This window comes from Lactuca virosa, chromosome 4, assembly GCF_052849685.1.
Source record: "Lactuca virosa cultivar CGN04683 chromosome 4, Lactuca_virosa_CGN04683_v6, whole genome shotgun sequence".
NCBI classification, from domain to species: domain Eukaryota; kingdom Viridiplantae; phylum Streptophyta; class Magnoliopsida; order Asterales; family Asteraceae; genus Lactuca; species Lactuca virosa.
In genome coordinates, this window is record NC_136429.1 from 108,464,763 (window position 1) to 108,484,476 (window position 19,714).

Consider the following 19,714-nt stretch of genomic DNA (forward strand, 5'->3'; position numbering starts at 1 on the left):
GAGCCATGGGAGAGTTCCCTAAATCGCCTGTGAGAAACCCTAAATCGCCATTAGAGCCATGGGAGAGTTCTTGTGATGAAATAAAGTAATTTTGGTGTGATTTTGCAAAGGAATTGAAGGGATTCAGCTTGAAGGACCAAAAGAGGTTGTTATTCTGAGACATCCAAGCAAGGATCTCCATTCTGAGGTAGTATTTCGCCCCTTCTTCTGTTTTGGTGTAGAACCCTTGAATCTAGGGTTTTCTCTATTCTTTATTGGCTTGGATATGATGCTTATGATGTCCTTTTGAGTGTTAAACTCTGGATCTGGACCTTGAGAGGTCCAGAGAGCCCCAACCTCCCTGCTTTATGCTATTCCATTAGAGATATGAGCCTAGGTTGCCATTTTAGAGGCTATTTCACCAAAGGAAGCATATTAAATGTTACATGAGTGTAAAGGTCGGACCTTTACGTGATTATTGAGTATGGTAAGGTCAGATCTATAGGTTAGAGAAACAGATCTGACCTCAAAAGGTCATTTGAGTGTTGCCATGGAAGGAACTCGCCGAGTCCATAAGGGGACTCGACGATTCGAGTCGGGTTGCCCCGCGATTCATGACCAGTGGTAACCCGTCGAGTGAAAGGTTAACTCGACGAGTCGAGTGAAGATCTATGAGGATTCGGAAGACGCCTGGACTCGCCGAGTCACACGAGTGCACTCGACGAGTCTGGTCAAAGTTTGACCGTTGACTTGAGTTGACTTCAGTTGACCTTAGGGTTTTGGTCAAGCTGGTTCTAGAGAAAGATATGGGAGGGGTAGAATGGTCTTCTACCCACTCCTTAGAAATGAGGACACGAGAAAGTATTGATTAGAGATGTTATTATGTTGATAGGAGGAGGCTAGTTCGGGTTATCGAGCACGAGAGGTTATCCGACATCGTACGAGGTGAGTCTTCTCACTATACTTTACCTAGAATGGTAATTATGTGTGACCGGAAGGTCTTATGTGCTATGATAAGTATGTGATGTATGTCGTTATATGATATGTATGTGCTATGTTATGTTATGAGTATTATGATATGGACCGGAAGGTCAACGGTGTATGGACCGGAAGGTCAAGATGATACGGACCGGAAGGTCAGAGAAGTGGGACCGAAAGGTCTATCAGGATTATGGGACGGAAGTCCCCTGGGACAAAAGGACCGGAAGGTCTTGTAGAGATTTATCCTTGAGTGGCGTATGTGCGCATGTGGTATTTTGGGGAACTCACTAAGCATTTATGCTTACTGTTTATGTGATATGTGTTTCAGATACCAGCGAGGATCGCGGGAAGGCGCCGACATGATCTGTACACATTGATGGAGTTTTATGTATTTGAGATCTTGGGATTGTTTTATTTGGAGGACATGTGTTACATTGGATTTTGATAAATTATTATGAATGAAATTATGTTTTAAAAATGAAAAAATTTGTGTTGGATATTCACGTTGTTACAGTTTTGACATCAGTTGATTTGATAAATTTATTATGACATTTTGAGACGCATGATCCATGAATTTATCTTTTAATATTTGATATTATGGTTTAGTAAAGTTTTCAAACGAAAATTTTTGGGTTGTATTTTTGGGATGTTACAAGTTGGTATCAGAGCCTTGGTTTGAGGGATTCAGGCACACTCTCGGGTGTGACTGGACTCAAACTAAGGAAATGGTAAAAAGATTTTCAAAAGAAAATGTTTTCAAAGGAATTTTTGAAAAAGAAAACTTAAAAAGAAAAGAGTTTTTGAAAAAGAGAAAAAGGGTGTGGTGCATGCGATCAGCCGAGCTCAAGCAAGTACTCCCAAATTACCCATACAAGTTTATATTATGATTTTCAGTTTCAGTTTCAGTAGAACAACATGCTAGAATAGGACTAAGGATCTAGGAGGATGCCTTATGTGCCTGCTATATGTGTTTCAGCTTTATTAGAATTGCATGCTAGTATTGAGTAGACAGTAGTAGGATAGCCTGTTTAGGTTATGCCTGATAGTATGAGCTTAACATTGTATACTAGTACAGTTTCTTGTTATGAGGATAGAATTGCTTGAGTAGTTTCCTGTGTCTGAATGTTGCTTGCTTTGTGCTTTGTGGGACTCTGAGTGATGGGAGTTAGCCATTAGGAGAATACGTCACGTCACATGTGATTAGGATTGAATAATCTCAGAGTGCTGGATTTGGCCCTATTGCGCATCTCTCGTTTGAGTCTAACCGTTGTAGGGACGAGTCTTTTACTCGAAGGATTATCTGAGCCTCGTCACATGTGATGGTATTCAGGTGATGAATAATTGGCATTACATGGAGGCCTTCAGCAGTTGAGGACTGGTTTGGGTAGAGTTAGAGATTTCTCTAGGGCAAGCCTAGGATGAGAGTAGCAGAGATCAGTAGCGGTAGAAGGGACTTGGTTGAGTTAAGGTAACTCTTGAGGAAAGTACGGATAGATGTGGAAGGTAGTATGGGCCCGTACTACTGAAAGCAGAGGATTTGTACTCGATTCAAGAGGGGCCAAGACGAAACCAGGGAAATTGTAGAGTATGTGTGAGACCCCTCAGCAACGATGAGTATTCTGATAGTTATTGTGATATGTTTTCAGCATGGTGACATTGCACGAGATACCAGTTGGCAGTTCAGGTGCTGGGGAGGGATCTGGCTCTGGCTCTGGAGCCGGGCAGCTTGATGGTCGGATGAGAGAGTTTATTTAAGCAGAAATTATGTGCAACATCATTGATCAGACTCATGTGATCTTCGGTTCGATCAAGGAGGCCGTTGTGGAGCTTTTGGATAGCCGCCTCGGGGCCTTTCAGGCCGAGATTGTAGCAGAGCAGGTGGGGACTCATCTGGAGCCCGAAGCTTGTGGACCTCTGGGATCCTTCTGGAAGGAGGATCCTACCCCTAGCTTTTGTAGCTTGGGGTCAAAAGTGAATGGTGCACCATGTTTTCAGGGGAGTCAATTACAGGATTGGATTGCTGTAGAGGTTTCGCGGGCCCTCCGCGAAGAGTTACCAGACACCATTGGGCGAGTCACCGATAGAGTGGTTGCCGGGATTGATAGGCGGACCTCAGCTATCCAGGCGATGGGTGAAATGGTCACTGTGACCCGGGAGCAGGAGATTGGTTCAGATAGTCAGCTAAGGAAGAGGAAGCTGTCTTTCGATCTAGTTCGACAAGATGGGCAGGTGGACACTGCCGTCGTTGGTGTCAAGGACCCGTAGGGTCGAGGTGGTTGCACGAGGAAGGAGGGAGCACAGGATGACGTGCGTAGCAAGTCTAAGTGCGGCAGATGCGGATGGAAGGGTCATAGACGCCAAGAATGCACAATAGAAGTAGAGTTATGCCATCGTTGCCATCAGCCTGGTCATGTCAGGGCAAATTGCCCCGCTCAGCGGATGGGGCAGCCTTAGTATCATCGCAGGCCTCGAAAGGAAGGAGGATTCGGGGGTTCTTTAGAGCAGGTTGCGGGTATGAATCTTCCTCTCTCTATCAGCTTATGTTATGATTTTATTGTTATGGTTCTGCATTAGTAAGGATAATGATATTTCGGAATTTTGTGGCCTGCTTGTGATGGAGTTATATGCCAATTGCATACCGATAATTATTAGCGGATAGCGAAAGATCATACCCCAAATTGCGGGATTGGGAGAGTACAACGTCATCTTGGTTTATTCCAAGACTGAGGAGCAGCACGAGAAGCACCTGAGGGAGGTGCTAGAGACTTTGAGGAAGGAGAGACTTTTTGCAGGGTACTCCAAATGTGAGTTCTGGTTGCGCGAGGTGCAATTTCTTGGGCACCTTGTCAATCAGAAGGGTATTCTAGTCGTTCCGGCCAAGATGGAGGCCGTGATGCGGTGGGAGATTCCGAGGTCTCCAATTGAGATTCGGAGTTTCCTGGGTCTAGCGGGTTATTACCAGAGATTTATTCGGGTTCTTGAAAGTGGTGTGATCTTTTGGACTGACTAGTATTGAAACACTAGCAATGGTAAACGTGGTTTTCAGCAGATTGGGCATAGAATGGTAAGAAGGATCGAGAATCCTTCCAGTATTGTGTGCCGTAAGGCGTTAGTTAAATCAAAGTGGGGGAGAATCATCAAAGGATTCAGAAGTAGGAGCAGTTTTGAGACTAGGATAAGTTTTGCATCCTTGTCTGAAAGGAAGACAGCCTATGTGGTTGTATGGTTCGAGGAGAATGGGAGATGGAAGTTCGGAAAAACTTGCCAAGGATGAGATCGAGTTCTTGGAATGTTTGTTAGCAAGCCTTAGGGAATCAAGTTGGGGATTCTAGTCAGGACATGAGTTCAGTTGAGTGCGAGTCAAGCGCGTGTCGATCCAGTATTAGAGTGTTGTAAGTCTGCGGGTGTAGCCGTAGCATTCACTAGCAGCCAGACAGTATTAGAGTGTTGTAAGTCTGCGGGTGTAGCCGTAGCATTCACTAGCAGCCAGACAATATTAGAGTGTTGTAAGTCTGCGGGTGGAGCCGTAGCATTCACTAGCAGCCAGACAGTATTAGAGTGTTGTAAGTCTACGGGTGTAGCCGTAGCATTCACTAGCAGCCAGACAGTATTAGAGTGTTGTAAGTCTGCGGGTGTAGCCGTAGCATTCACTAGAAGCCATACAGTATTAGAGTGTTGTAAGTCTGCGGGTGTAGCCGTAGCATTCACTAGCAGCCAGACAGTATTAGAGTGTTGTAAGTCTGCGGGTGTAGCCGTAGCATTCACTAGCAGCCAGATAGTGTTAGAGTTCTGTAAGTCTGCGGGTGTAGCCGTAGCATTCACTAGGTTGGTAGATAGCGTGAGTACGTTGTTAAGACGCGGAAGGAACAGTAGTACCCACCAGTTCGGGTGTAGCAGTGAGGATATGGAAATCCACGGATTGGATTTCGGAATTACCTAGACGGATTAGACCTGGTTAAGCCAGTGATAAGACTATAGAAGCGCCACTACAGCTATGAGAGCAAGGAAGCAGGGGTATGCTTAAGGTCATTCATGACATGAGGCTACCAATGGCCATGTAGCAATCACTTTTAGCCTTGGGTTTGGTGACGTCAGGATTCATCGTATAGACTTGATCAGTTAGATCAGAAAGTTATTAGAGCCTCAGGGGCATGGTAACTAGTAGTAACTAGTTCTAGAGAAGGAATTCGTTCAGAAGACGTGTGAGGCGACTAAGTGGGAGTCCTTTGGCTCCGCAGCCGGGCCGGAACCCGATATTTCGGATGACTGACGAATGAATTGAGACCAGGAGGGTCTCGATAGATTTTGGAAAGCAGCCATGTAGCAGTTCAGTGTTTCAGGCAGTTCAGTGTTTCAGACAATTTTGGGTCTCCAGCAGTAATGGTATTTTGGGATTTTATGTGCGGTTAGAGTCACAGATAGCTTGGGTTATGCTAAGTCACTTACAACACGATTATCTGAGTTATAGTCAAGTATAAGTGAATCGCAGGGATAAGTGGATCTGTGAGTTCTGTTGCTCTAGTGGGAACCTGGAGTAGTTAGCATGTAAGGAATGGTAAGGAATGAACTCGAGGATGAAATCTAATTTAAATGGCTGGAGTAATGGATAGCGTGAAAGGTATGTCCTTCGCAGTGGCAGGGGAGGTGGTTAGTTATGGGGAGTTGCCTTGGGAAAGCCAGAAAACGCACAAGGAAAAGGGGGGGGGTGAGCCCCTAGGATGTTCAGCATAAGTACTCGGGAAGTACCAGATGGATGGTCAGTTGGGTAAGATGTGTTCTCAGGATTGTTGGAGATTAGAGTGCACTCAAGGTGATAGGCTACAAGAACTAGTTTTAGCCGGAATGACCGGGCAGAAGGCCATTGAAGGCGGTTCCCCGAGGGTTGGACCGAGCAGATAAAGTGTGCATCGTACAGGAAGGTTGTGAGCAGATTGGAGGGCGGTTGGCCATGGCGGACTTCGAGGACGAAGTCTAGTTTAAGTGGGGGAGAGTTGTAACACCCATAATCAGAAAGACCAAGAAAGGAAAGAAAAGCCCTAAGTCGAAAGAGTCAACTCGTCGAGCCCAAGGAAGAACTCGACGAGTCGGAGCGAGCTCTGTGTGGAAGATTAAGTGACCGACTCGACGAGTCGGCTAGTGGACTCGACGAGTCTGGTCTGGGTCGGGAAACCGTAATTCCGGGACTTAGTACCCTATTTAAGCATCTCATTCTCTTCCCTAGGGTTCATTTGCGGCCCCTATAGTCCAGAACTCAAAACCGTAGCCCTCCATTGGTGAGCTTGAGTGATTCCTTCTTGATTTTGAGTGTTTTGGTGTATTCTTGGAAGTGTAGAAGAGAAGGAAAGAGAGAAGGTGCAAAGGATAAGAAGGAGATCCAGAAGCTAGCTTCCATTTGCTACTTCATCTGGTAATAAAGCCTCTACCTTGTTCATTTTCCTAGTAAATCTTCATATATGCTTGTTTTGCCACTTTTGGGATATTTCAAGGTCCAAACTCGAGATTGGAGCTCCCTTAGGGTAGTGAGCTATAGATCTGGACATCATTGAGCCCCAGGAGCTCAAAGTAGCTACCTTTATGCAAAGCAAGGCCTTGTTCCAAACCCTAGGTTCCCATTTCTAGCTTATTTTGGTGTTTTAGCTTCATACCTCTATGCATGTACATAAAGTTAGCAACTTTACGTGTTATATCGGCCCTAGAAGCTCAGATCTATGAATTGGATGCACTGGAATCGATTAGAATCAACTGTTTAGTGAGGGCATGCATAGGACTCGACGAGTTGTTCTTGGACTCGGCGAGTCGGAGCGCAAACTCCCGATTTCTCCGATTTTAGAGTTGTGAGCTGAATCAGCGAGTAGAAGAGGACTCAGTGAGTTAGAACAAGGATCTGGAAGTAGAGGGACTCGGCGAGTCTACGTCCCGACTCGGCGAGTTGAGTCGCGAGTTAGAGAAGTGTGAGTCCGGGAACTTGGCGAGTTCATAGTAGGACTCGGCGAGTAGAGTCAACCAGGAAGTTGACTTTGATCAGGAAGTTGACTTTGACCAGGGGTAAAATAGTCATTTTACCCTGAAAACGGTTATCAGTATCTGATTTAGTGTTTATGGGATTGTAGCCGGGGAGTTCCGGAACAGCAGTCAGCCAGTTTCAGATTTAGCATCTCATCAGCCAGCGTTACGAGGTGAGTTTCCTTCCAGTAGGAACGGGTCTACGGCCACAATGCCGGCCCGTTTAAGTTAGCAGTAGTTCCGGATTTCGGCCCGATGCAGTAGTTCAGTGTGCTTGATGTCTTTGTGATTCAAGCATGTCTTCGTGTTATGTGTTCCGGACTTCGGTCTGATGCAGTATGCAGTATATGTGTTTATGCTAGCAGTAGTTTCAGGTACTTGCGCTAGTAAGGGGAAGAGCTCGGGATGATGGTATGACACACACCACAACTTCAGTTTATCATGGGAGTTTTATTCGGATATTTTGATATGTTTTGACATCAGTTGATTTGATAAATTTATTATGACATTTTGAGACGCATGATCCATGGATTTATCTTTTAATATTTGATATTATGGTTTAGTAAAGTTTTCAAACGAAAATTTTTGGGTTGTATTTTTGGGATGTTACAATTTAAATAAATTCAACTATGAAAAATATGATCTAACGATTCATATCAATGGTCATGACAATAAATCAAGCATAACATGAATAACTATAATTCTCCAACACAATTAAAATTACCTAACCCTAAGATTGGATAAATCTCTAGTCCTAAAAATTTAATGATCATAAACAAGTTAAAAATCAAGCTAATGTAACTAGATTGATCATCTAAACTACACATAACTCACATGTAGGTAATAAAAATCATAACTTTAACATGAAAGATAAATAATCAATCAATCACAAGTTAAAATCTAACTCACATAATCCTAATAACGAAATCGAAACGTACCAACTAGGGTTCATCTACATCTAGTGAAAGTAAAAAAGGTTTTAGCATTGCATCATAACTTGAAAATAGAATCTAACGAATTCGAAATTGAAATACATGATATAAAACAAGTTGAAATGAATAAATTAATGAATTTTCGTCGTGATCTTCAAATAGACACTTGAAAGGTGTTCTTCAGCTCTCGAAAACGTCTAAAAGCGACTAATAACTTGCTCCCCAACTTGGTGCGAGATGGCATCCGAATTAGGGTTGCAAAGCCTGTGTATTTATAAAATCACGTCACCATGACATGGTAAAGGTCTCACCACATCGTGGTGTCGAGTTTACTTGTTGCAAACAAATACGTAGACCACCTCGGGAGTTTTTCACAAAGTATGAGAATTTTCTTAAGGGTTGCGGCACACCTCATAAAGGAAGTGGTGCGTCTTCGGGCTTTTCATCCGGTTTTTGTTCGTTTTTCATCTGCTTCAGCTCCGTTCTCCTCCTTTTGCATCCCAGCTCTCATTTTAACTATAAATAAACATTTCAAATCCTAGTAAGCATCATATATCTTAAAATATAACATTTTAGATTAATTTATTAAGAAAAATTCCTAAAATATATAGTTAAATAAGGTCATATCAAAATACCCCACACTTATCTTTTGCTTGTCCTCAAGCAAACTAGATTGTTATTCTACCATATCAAAACCTTGCTCACCAATATCACATACAATAACCCAATTTGAATTTGTTAATTATTTCTCGCCTCAATGCATATATTTGTGTCTAAAATCCTAATTACTTCCCAAATACTAAATACTCACAATCATCATAAACGTTCTCCACTTATTTTGAACAACATTCATTTCTGCATCCCTCCAAATACACCCTCAGAATATTTTCTTAACCTGTAGGTATTTTTGAAAAATTCTCATGCATACATATGATAAAAATAACCTAGAAAGAAAAATTACAACTAGATTCATAAGCCTTTGGCTTTTGGCATTTTTGCATGGTTGAAATAGACCGTTGGCTGAAATAGGTCGGGAGTGATGTAAGACTACGATTTGTCCCGTAGCATTCACTTAGGTTGAAACAGACCTGCTATTTTTCATTTGTTGTTTTATGAGTAGTATCTTGCGTAGACTTAATGGTTGTTAGAGCCGTGTTGATGTATAAGCTAGGTTATCCTTTGCCCGTTGAGCTTTTGATTGGAGTTCGTTGTGTATCCGTGTGTATGAGCGTCAGTTTCAGCAGTTAGTTGTGGAATTCATTCTCTAGTCCATCCATAAGATGAAGCAAGGTTGGTAAGAATCTCGATCATATCGGACGTACGAATTTCCCGGTCGGCAAGGTTGACTTATATGATGGGTTTGTTCACCAGGTTGTCGAGCACAAACTTAGAGCCTTCGAGTTAAGGGTAAGATTTAGTTTCTCTCAAGGTTGTTTAGATGCAATATCCGGGTTGTTATTTCATCTTTGAATCAGATATGCGAGTTTTGGTTTGCATGGTTAAGGTTCAGGTGGTTGGGTCTGTTTGGAAGTCAGGCATGGTTTCAGAGTCTTTAGATTATTGATAAGGAAGTTAGTTCTTCTTGATGTGGTTTAGTTGTGAGGCGTTATTGTTGCCTCTTCGTTGGGTCACGTGTTTCTCTCTAAGGATTGAATTGGTTTTTAGAACTAAAAGGAAGTGTCTGTTCTAAGCATTGTCCTAATGCTCCTACGGTCATAAATTCGACCTTTGGGAATTCTGCTCGGGTTTGGGCTATTCTAGTGGTTTTGGAAATCCTTATGATTGTGGTGACAGTTTCGAACATTCAGGGTGGTGTCGATTGAAAAACCCACAAGGGGTTCGGAGGGTGTTTTAAGAGTAATTTGTAAGGACAGATTTCGAGGAAGAAATCTAATTTAAGTGAGGAAGAGTTGTAACATCCGTTTTTAGAATGGTTTAGCTAAAGATTTAACAAGATCACAGATGGGTTTTTTTAGAGAAAAATCCTATGCCACTACGTGGTGCATGGATGAGCACGACGTGTCATATATTTTATGGAACGTGCATTTTGGGTGAGCACCACGACGTGGCAAGAAGGTTGCCACGACATGGCGAGTGTTGAAGCCCAAGACCATGATTATTCGGGTTTCACCCATATTTAAAGGCCTTAAGTCCAAGGTTAGCTCATTTCCCTCAGCCTCCATCCTCCTATTTCGAAACCCTAGCCCCATTTGAGTGTTCTTGATGAATTTTTGGAGTTCTTGAAGTTTGAAGCCTTGGTTTGCACTTTGGAAATAAGAAGCAGAAGGTGTGCTTGCTAGTTGGAAGGGTGTATCTACTTAAGATCTTGCATCTCATGCATCTTTTGGAGCTTGGGAAGGTAGAAATCTTCCACCTTTATCATCTTTTCTCTTATTTCATGCCATGAAGTCCCGTGAAGGAGTATTCTTGGATTTTTGGTAAACTACAGAACCTTAGGCTTGTTTGATGAGAAAAGCACGACGAGACTGTAAACACACATTAATGGTACTCATATTTGCGGTTTTTCAAACTTAACTCTGAAGATGTATAGTTTTCATTCAATAAAATTTTATTCAATGATTATTTTGGAAACAAAGGTTGCAATGGTTAGTCTGTTTTAAAATGAGATATATCTTTGTAATTTTTGGGATGTTACATTTCAATAACTCATTTTTTCTCTCAACTAAAATCCTAAAAGAAAAAGATATGTTTAAGCTTGAAAATTTAACCACAACCTTTATTTGTTAAAGATATTAGTCTAAAGTGCAATGACTACAATTTTCCTGAATATATTTCAGTACACGATGCAAAACTTTTTATGTCCCTCAAACTACACAAGTTCGCGTTTTTGTTTCATGATTTCACTAGAACTAGAAAGCCATAAATATACTATAACATATTAGTTAAACAAAATCTTTAAATTCACATCAAATTATCCCACACAACACCAGAAAACATAGTTCTAACACATGAAAAAGTTTTAAATTTACTATATTTTTATGAATTAGACCATTTTTCAAGCCTATATATTTCATTTTTTTTCAATCTAGCATGCTATTTTCCTTGTATTCGATCCCCTGCGCCACACTTAAATTATACAATACTCTCATTGTATATAATAATAATTAAACCATATAAAGTAAAAGAGGGAGAAAATGAACGAACACGCCTTGGGTATGTAGTTGCAAGATTAGATGATTGTCGTGGGTTGCTTGTCCATGCTAAGCTTGAATTTGTCTGCCGGAACACTTTTCGAAATCTGATCCTTGCTGAAATTAGTGGAAACTTGGAAAAGAAGTAGGCGGGCATCTAATCTTCAAAGCTCGAAAATAGTACTTTGTATAGGGCGTTTCCACGTCATGGCAAGTTGTTGGCCACAACGTGGTTTATGTAAAGTTTGGAACTCAAATCGCGATAAAATATTCGTCACAACAGGCAGTGAAAATTGGCGCGTCACGGTCTTCATGTTGGGAAACTAAGTCATGATGTAATAGTAAAACACGTCGCGGGTTAGCTAGGCTCACATCGCATCTATGTGAAAAATCTGAATTCTTCATCGCTAAATGAATCGACCAGTCTAGATGTAACGTCCCAAAAATACCGAGTAAAATTTTCAATTTTAAATAAATCAAACCATTCATTCATTAACTCAAAGATAACCAAAATAATAGTATTCTCAAAACATTAGAGTTATTCGTAAACATTCAGTGTGTAATAAATCTCCAGGGGATGCAGTGAGATCAAGACGGGCCCTTCCTTTTGAAACTAGTAGTACCCGTAAACATTTTAAACATAAACCGTAAGCACAAAGCTTAGTGAGTTCCACAAAATACCATATACCATACATACACATCATACATACATATTAGACTAAAGCTGTAACGGATCTATTTCACCACTGAGTCCCTTCATACTCTCTAAGTCCCTTCTGACTCCTTGTGTCCCTTCCGACTTGTTGAGTCCCTTCCGAATCTCTGAGTCCCTTCCAACTTACTGAGTCCCTTCTGAATCCTTCAGTATCTTTCAACCGGTACTTTCACACCCCGACCGAGGCGATAGAACATGTCAGGTTGTGCAAGTTATTTCATGGATCACAAGTAAACTGAATATATAGCACAAGTAGAACAATAAATAACACAACATTTGTATTCCATTTTGATGTTTGAATACAAGGTTCTTACAAATAATAGTATAGTACATAAATTGCCTTAAACAGATAGGAAGACATAACAAAAACTAGTAAACTAGATAACCTGAAATTCATGACTAATCCATCGTCTAAATTGCTTGATTACTAATTCCTTGAGAATACATGTAGTTTTGAGGGTCAACACAAGGTTCGTGAGAGTTACAGGTTTTCTGCTAACAACAGAGATACTTTTAAAAAGTCTAAAAAATATTTTCTTTGTGAGTAAAACCATACTTAAAACCGTGTTTGTAATGAGTTTTTAAATAACCATTGAAAACCAAAAGATGTCTTTGTATAAGTAAATCCATACTTAAAACTATGTTTGTAATGTGTCCTTAAATAACCATTGAAAACCAAAAGATGTCTTTGCATAAGTAAATGCATACTTAAAATTGTTTTGAGAGAAACCAAATCCATGGTTTTGTAGTGAGAGAGAGAGAGAGAGAGATTCTAGTTAATGTTTATAGTGAGTCTTATAACCGAGCTATGTGACTGAATGTACCCCCTACAACGCTTCATTGTACGTCATAGTAACTTATCACCCGCTTCGATTGATCGGTCGAAGTTGTAGCTAGAAACCGCAGGTGGGGATGTCAACACCATATAGATCTATACATGCGTATCTCGCTCCGAAGATTAACAATTATAGTAGTGTGGGTATGCTAAGTGCTTAGACTTAGCTAATGAATATAGTCTCACTAAAAAGCCCTTAATTAAGGTATGTGAATAACTCTCAGCCCTAACTTATAAGTGGATAAGTTACTAGGCATAATGAATTGTATAGAGTTTATAAAAGCCAAGTATATCGGGTATGTATGTATAGTGTAAGGTACAAGCTTTTATAAAGAGGTACGTCTCAAAGTAGTGATCATAAGTACATGTATAAGTTTTAAGTCATTATCTTTATAACTTATATACATATGCATTTAAACATATATATAAACATGCATGAAATACGTTTGATCTTTGAAATACTACCAAGGTTTTGTCACATATCATTGATATATATATATATATATATATATATATATATATATATATATATATATATATATATATATATATATATATATTTGAAAGACAAAACAAAAAAATTAATCTTGAATGTCGATTTTGTCCCTATTTTAGAAAAAAAAATCTAGCTCGGGAGTCAGAATTAGGATCCGTAAACTCTAATGGTTTAGAAATTGAGTCTACTTTGTCCATAATTTTTTCCCTAACCTGATATGAACCCTAACTTAGGTGAAAATGACCTTTTTATAGACTGGTCCTAAAAAGGACTACAATGATATGTAGTTTTCCAAAAATCATAATAAATTGTATAAAGATCGCATGAACGTGTGCGAGTAGTCCCTAAAAAGGTATTGGTCTGAAATAGTTGCATACAAAACAATTTTGCAAACCATAGGGTTTAATATGGGAAAAACAGGTCTTGAATGAACCATAAATTTTTCACATAAAATTACAGCATTTTGAAGTATGTTTTTCAAGAGTGTTTTTGCATAAAAGAAATATGTGAGCACATGTATCCCCCCCCCCCACAATATATATATATATATATATATATATATATATATATATATATATATATATATATATATATATATAAACTATAAAAAGGGGCCGTAAGCACTCACCTTAATGTGTGATTTTCGGTTTTGACTCGAGAATGTGATTTGATTTCCGGGAAGCACCACGAAATAACACCAACTAGCAACAACTTTTAACCAGGTTTGGACTCGAAGTAATATACGAAACAAAAATAAAAATTTCGAGACTTGGACTTGGAAACCACAGAAAAATGGAAGCAAGAGGTGGCACAAAAGGTGGTGGTGGCTGTCGACGAAACAGGGGCAGAGTAGTGGTGGTTCTTTGCGGTAGAAGGCACCTCCGGTGGGGGGTTTTCTTGGCCGAGAAAGAGAGGAATAATGGAGAGGGAGTAATGAGAGACTTTTTATGGTGAATTTTTGAGGAAATGGGGAGGCCATGGTCTCTATTTATAGCCTAAGAAAGTCTCATGCAAGGTCATGCAAGCCATACTTCAAAGGTTAGTCAAATACACCAAAGAATGCCCCGTGCTTGTACTTTTTGAACAAGTGTGCATACAAATGTGTAAGGTGGTGGGCGATGGTGGGAAAAAACATGGGTAAGGGTCCAATAGGGAAGCATTGGCTGATTTTTGATCATTCAAGCAAGTATGGTGGGGCCTAGTGATGTCATCTTCTAAAAAATGTCCTAAAACACACCTAGGTTTGTGTGCCAAGCTCCCGAAGTCTAATATTTTTTTGAAAGTGTCGTATGATAGAGTAAAGTTCAAGGATTCGAAAAACCCGAACGGATTAATTTTTCGATTTGTAGAACTCCGGGAAATCGTGTTTAAAATTTCTCGTCTAAATGACCCGAAGCGTCTGATTTTTCGACTTTTTAAATATTTTTACTAAAAATATTTCGAGTATGAAATTAAATATTATACCATAGTCTGAATAGTCTGAGTCCAAAAACGCTCTCGCAATTTCTATCTGAGGTGTGAAAGTGTCTCAACAGATCGAATCGGTTTTAGCAGTTTAAAGAAAATTAGTGTTATACTGGTTTGTTTTCATATAATTGTCGTATCTTTTGGATGTGAACTCCGTTTTGGACGTTCTTTATAGTTTTGGAAACATGGGAACATGTACTACGAGTCAAGAATGTCTGCTTCACTCACAAATGATTCATACGGATTTTCAGTTTTTTCAGACGTATTAACTAGGGTTACAGTTTAAGCTGTTTGTTTCATTTGAGATTTTCGACAATTGGAAGTAAGATACCATATAGTATCTAATAATAGTTGTAATGACACAATATATTATTCAAAATATACATTAAATCTCAGTAGGTCAAATTACAAATAGGTTCGCGGTGAATTGACTGTCTACAATTTTAGACCTACATTTCGGGATGTCACAGGTACGGATATATTTCATCCCTACATCTAAACATACAATCATATTAGAAAGAGTCACGTAGACAACAAGCACATATAAGCATATCAATAAGTTTCACAAAGACAACTATCATCCTACGAACATAATCCAGTGGGCCGAGATTGGTGCCTTCGACCCACGAGTATAGTGAGGAGACTCATCCGAACTATTCAACAGAAGTCCAACAGCTACATCGGTAACAGAACATCCAACCCAAGCTTCCTAAATCCAAACCAAAATAAATCCTTAGCCAAATGCTCAATTTTACTCAGTTTGACCAAAAGTCAAAATGGTCAACAAGTCAACGATCAAAGTCAAAGTCAAAACTACAAATCAACAGCCCTCCACGTTGTGGCCTTCCTTGGCCTCATCGTGGGCACAAGATTCCAACATAGTCGCTAATCCCCCAGTTTCCACGTCGTGGCAGCCTAAGATCACGCCGTGTGGACTGGTCTAGACAGCTCAAATGAGCTTAATCCATTTTCTTTTAATTCCAAGAGCTCCAGAGCTTAGATCTATTCCTTTCTAAGGTCTTAATGGATAAAGTTTCTAACTTTATCCATTAGGAAGATCCAAACCACCAAGATCTAGACCTTAAGTCTCAAGGGGACTCAAAATGCATCTTTCTCAACTTAATCCATTAAGTCCAAGTCTTTCAGCTTCAGATGTGAATCAACAAGATGTTTAGATGGATAAAGTTTCCAAATTTATCCATAATAATGTCTCAAGCTTTCAAGATCTAAACTTTAATACACAAAATCGCCTAAATTACCAAAATAACTTGCACGAATGAAAGGGAATGCAAAAGATCAAAACTTTCCTGGTCCATGAGCTCCAAGAAAACATTCTAAACTTATCAAAAGGTGTTGGAGTCCAGATCTGAAATGTACAATGTTCTTGGGATCTTGGAGAGTAAAAAAGTTGCAAACTTTTTTCCCAAATTTCACTCAAAACTCATTGAAATGAACCAAAACACCAAATACACTTAGATCAAAATATGAAATGCAATAAAGCTTGGAACTTTATAACTTACAAAGGTCTAAAAGATAAATAAAAGTTGAGATCTTCAATTTCAAGCTTCAAGGATCAATCTTGCATGAAAACATTGCTCCAAAACCACCAAAACTCCAAAAATGGATGAGAGAGGGGATGGGAGGGTCAAATCTTGAAAATAGAGGCTAGGGTTTCTCCCAAGAGGTTCTAGATATGATGAAGGCTAAGAAAATACCCTAAAACATGAATCCTTACCTTTAAATACCTTGAAAACCCTAAAAATTTCGTGGGCTTTGGGCTGTACAGTTCACATGTCATGAGAATATATTCTCACCTCGTGAGGACTCTCACATCGTGAAAATTACTTTTCACCCTCAAGAGAACAAGTTTTCACCCAATTTCACTCCAACTTCAAACAGTCATAACTTCTTCGTTTCAACTCCTTTTGCGGCATTCTTTATATGCACGGAAAGGTATTGATGAGCCCCACAACCCTATCTAATAACTTTTGACTTAAAACACATTGAACTAAAATCATTAATTCATAAAAGAAGTCCGAGACATCACTTTTCCTATTTTACCCTTTGACTCAAAGACACAAACCAAGGATTTAATCAGTTATCCAAAATTATCATCATCCAATAAGGTCTAAACCCTATTCCCTTGAAGCCCAAGGCCTTTACTTGATCCCCTTATTTTCCACAATCTCGAAATACGAATCTTCTCGAAACGGGATGTTATAACTCTCCCCCACTTAAACTAGATTTCATCCTCGAAATCCGTCTTTGTTATGATCTCTGAAAACAATGCCAACACATTCATTAAGCTTCCTCTAACCACTTCGAAATCAATGCATCATATAAATAAAACTCGAGTGACCACTTGGAAATCCATAGCTGCCAACAAACAACCCAAAAACTTGAAAATACTTAACCGCAACAACTATTTTTCTCTCCTTAAGTGAAGACCCAACTCCCAGTGAGAACCACTCAAACCGGAATCTCTCAAAACCACAACCACAAACTAATTCCATCAATATATTTCCCAGAACCGGGAACCCATCAGTCTAAACTTCAGAAACAATGCCCTAATTCTGATGATCAACCATTCGCCGCACCTACCCCTAGTTCCCTAACTAGGAACGCCACCAAATCATGCAGAAAGAAATACTCAAAACATGCCGATTGTGAATCCAAATCCGAAAGTTGTGCCCAAAAACCTTACATATACACTTGACTTCATGAAAAAGTCATTACCAACCCACTGCTCCCATGAGATCCGAGAATCTCACGTTTCATCCAAGTCCCTCATTAGCTTCGGTGTACATCCACCTGAAATAATCACTCGAGACAATTACAACAAACTTCATGATTCGAGGTTTCAGAACCGATACCCAACATCGGTAACCAAACTTCTAGTGAATAGGCTGAAAGAAAACGAGGTTCATAATGCTAACATTCAACAAGAGACTTCTGATGCACAATTAATACTCCCAATAACCTTTTATTGTCCACACGATCCAAACCAGTTGGTCACTGAGTCTCCCGGCTCCCAACAATGCACTAACACCCAAACATGGCAATAAGATTAACGATCTAAGACCTAAAAATCTCAATCAAATGACTACCGGGTCCCGCCCATAGGAATCATATAGCCACTAGTTCATGATACAACGTGACACCTTCTAATCACTAAAACGATAAGCTTCCAGTACCACGTCGATCTTGCCGTCATTCCATCACTAGCCTGAAGACTCACGACCAACACTACAGGGGCCTAAAGATACACAACCATCAACCCACTGACTTACAGGAACCCAATCAACATCCCTATCAACACTAACCAAGCACCACATGAGCCATACCCTTCTATAACACACAATTCCTTTCAAAGCACATGCTACTACCAATGCAAAACTAGACAAAAACATGGTCGCACACAACCAGAGAATGAGATGGGCGGTTGCACTCTTGTTCCAATTCAAGAGCTAAAACCAAATAATAATAATATCAATAATTTCGGACCAAGTGTTCTCATGTCATCACACTTAGTCCACATACACCTCCTTTATGACCAGATTTGAGGCACTACCACCATTTACACCCCCAAGGGGAGACACATAACCAACCCTAGATCTACTACATTCCTTCTGCCTCACAACCTTACCCAAAGGGTGAAGTACCAATAGTTCTAACGAAATGCAAAAACCTCAACCATTAATAGAATATCCTAATGAACGACCAAAACAAGATCCCATAACTTGATTAAGACTGAACAGATCCTACCAATACGTAACTTAGCTTGAGAAAACTTCCAACATTATTCAGAAATGCTGCTAAAACCTTGGTCGGATCAATCCAAATACCAACCCTACCGACACGACATGTCAAAATTGGATTATGCGTAGATCCAAAGCCACACATGAGAAACTAAATAACGTTGCACCAATATACGAACTTCCAATAACCAAGGATGGTTGCTGACCCCAAGCCCGCTATGAACAATACTTACATAACCAACAATTGAGGGTACCCATACCCAGAAACCAAATATACAACGTACAAAATTTGACGATAGGTTAACACATCCATTGGACTTCAACTGATACAACTCGAAACCTTTGAAGAACCTCAACCATTAACGATGAATGAAATGACCTACGATCGAGAATGCATTGACAATGGATCCAATGATCCAATACACTACTGAACCAAAACCCATGTATACTAAATCCACTAAACTCCAAAGCTAATTTACCGATCAATATCTGACGAGCCTAGACTATAGATAACAATCTATACAACAAGCTGACGAATCCCTTAAAAACCAAAACTCGTCTTGAGTGACTTAAACGCCTCTTGATCTATTCACCGGCATCCCAAAAGGAATCACTGGCTACAACGACCTCCTTGTCCAACAACTTCCTGCCACGAAAACAACTATTGCATTCATGAACACATATGTCTGATAGCAACTTGCTCTACATCCCCGACTTCACCAAATCTTGAACCAAAGTCTTGCATACCCAACTTACAGATCCATATGAACCATTCTTTCAACACCATAAACTCAAACATATTGATGATCCTCCAAGCAGAATACCCAGTTCTCCCTTACTTAGGGTTTAAACAACCACCAACTGACATTACAAACAAACCAAACTCAAACCGGCTCAACCGTATACATAACATTCCCGACCCTTGGAATGTATAACACAATGCAAGATGATTTTCCAGATAAAGACCAATCAAACTCAAAGAGATTATGAGTCTCAGATGGAGACCTCGACAACTTCCAATCATAACCGCTTCTAACATCAAGAATCCCATGCAGATGCACAAACAATAATTCTGACAGTCCATTCATAGCACCGATTCTATAACTAGAAACACGTAGACTACCACTTACGCCGTCTACATATCCCCAACCATCGATTCATCATGAGGATCATTCATATATACAAGAGGCATTACTCTCATAGTCGGGATACATCAGGGACAACAAAAGTTGTCTCTCCTGATTCACTTCCATGATCAACTGAAACCATCAACTAGCACCTGGCCTGCCTATATCCAAAGCAGGCAGACCCTTGATCTAATCTTAAGGCAATCATACCACAATAATATTTTTATGTATTCCCACACTGCTATACTTGCCGTCAAAAACTACAACCA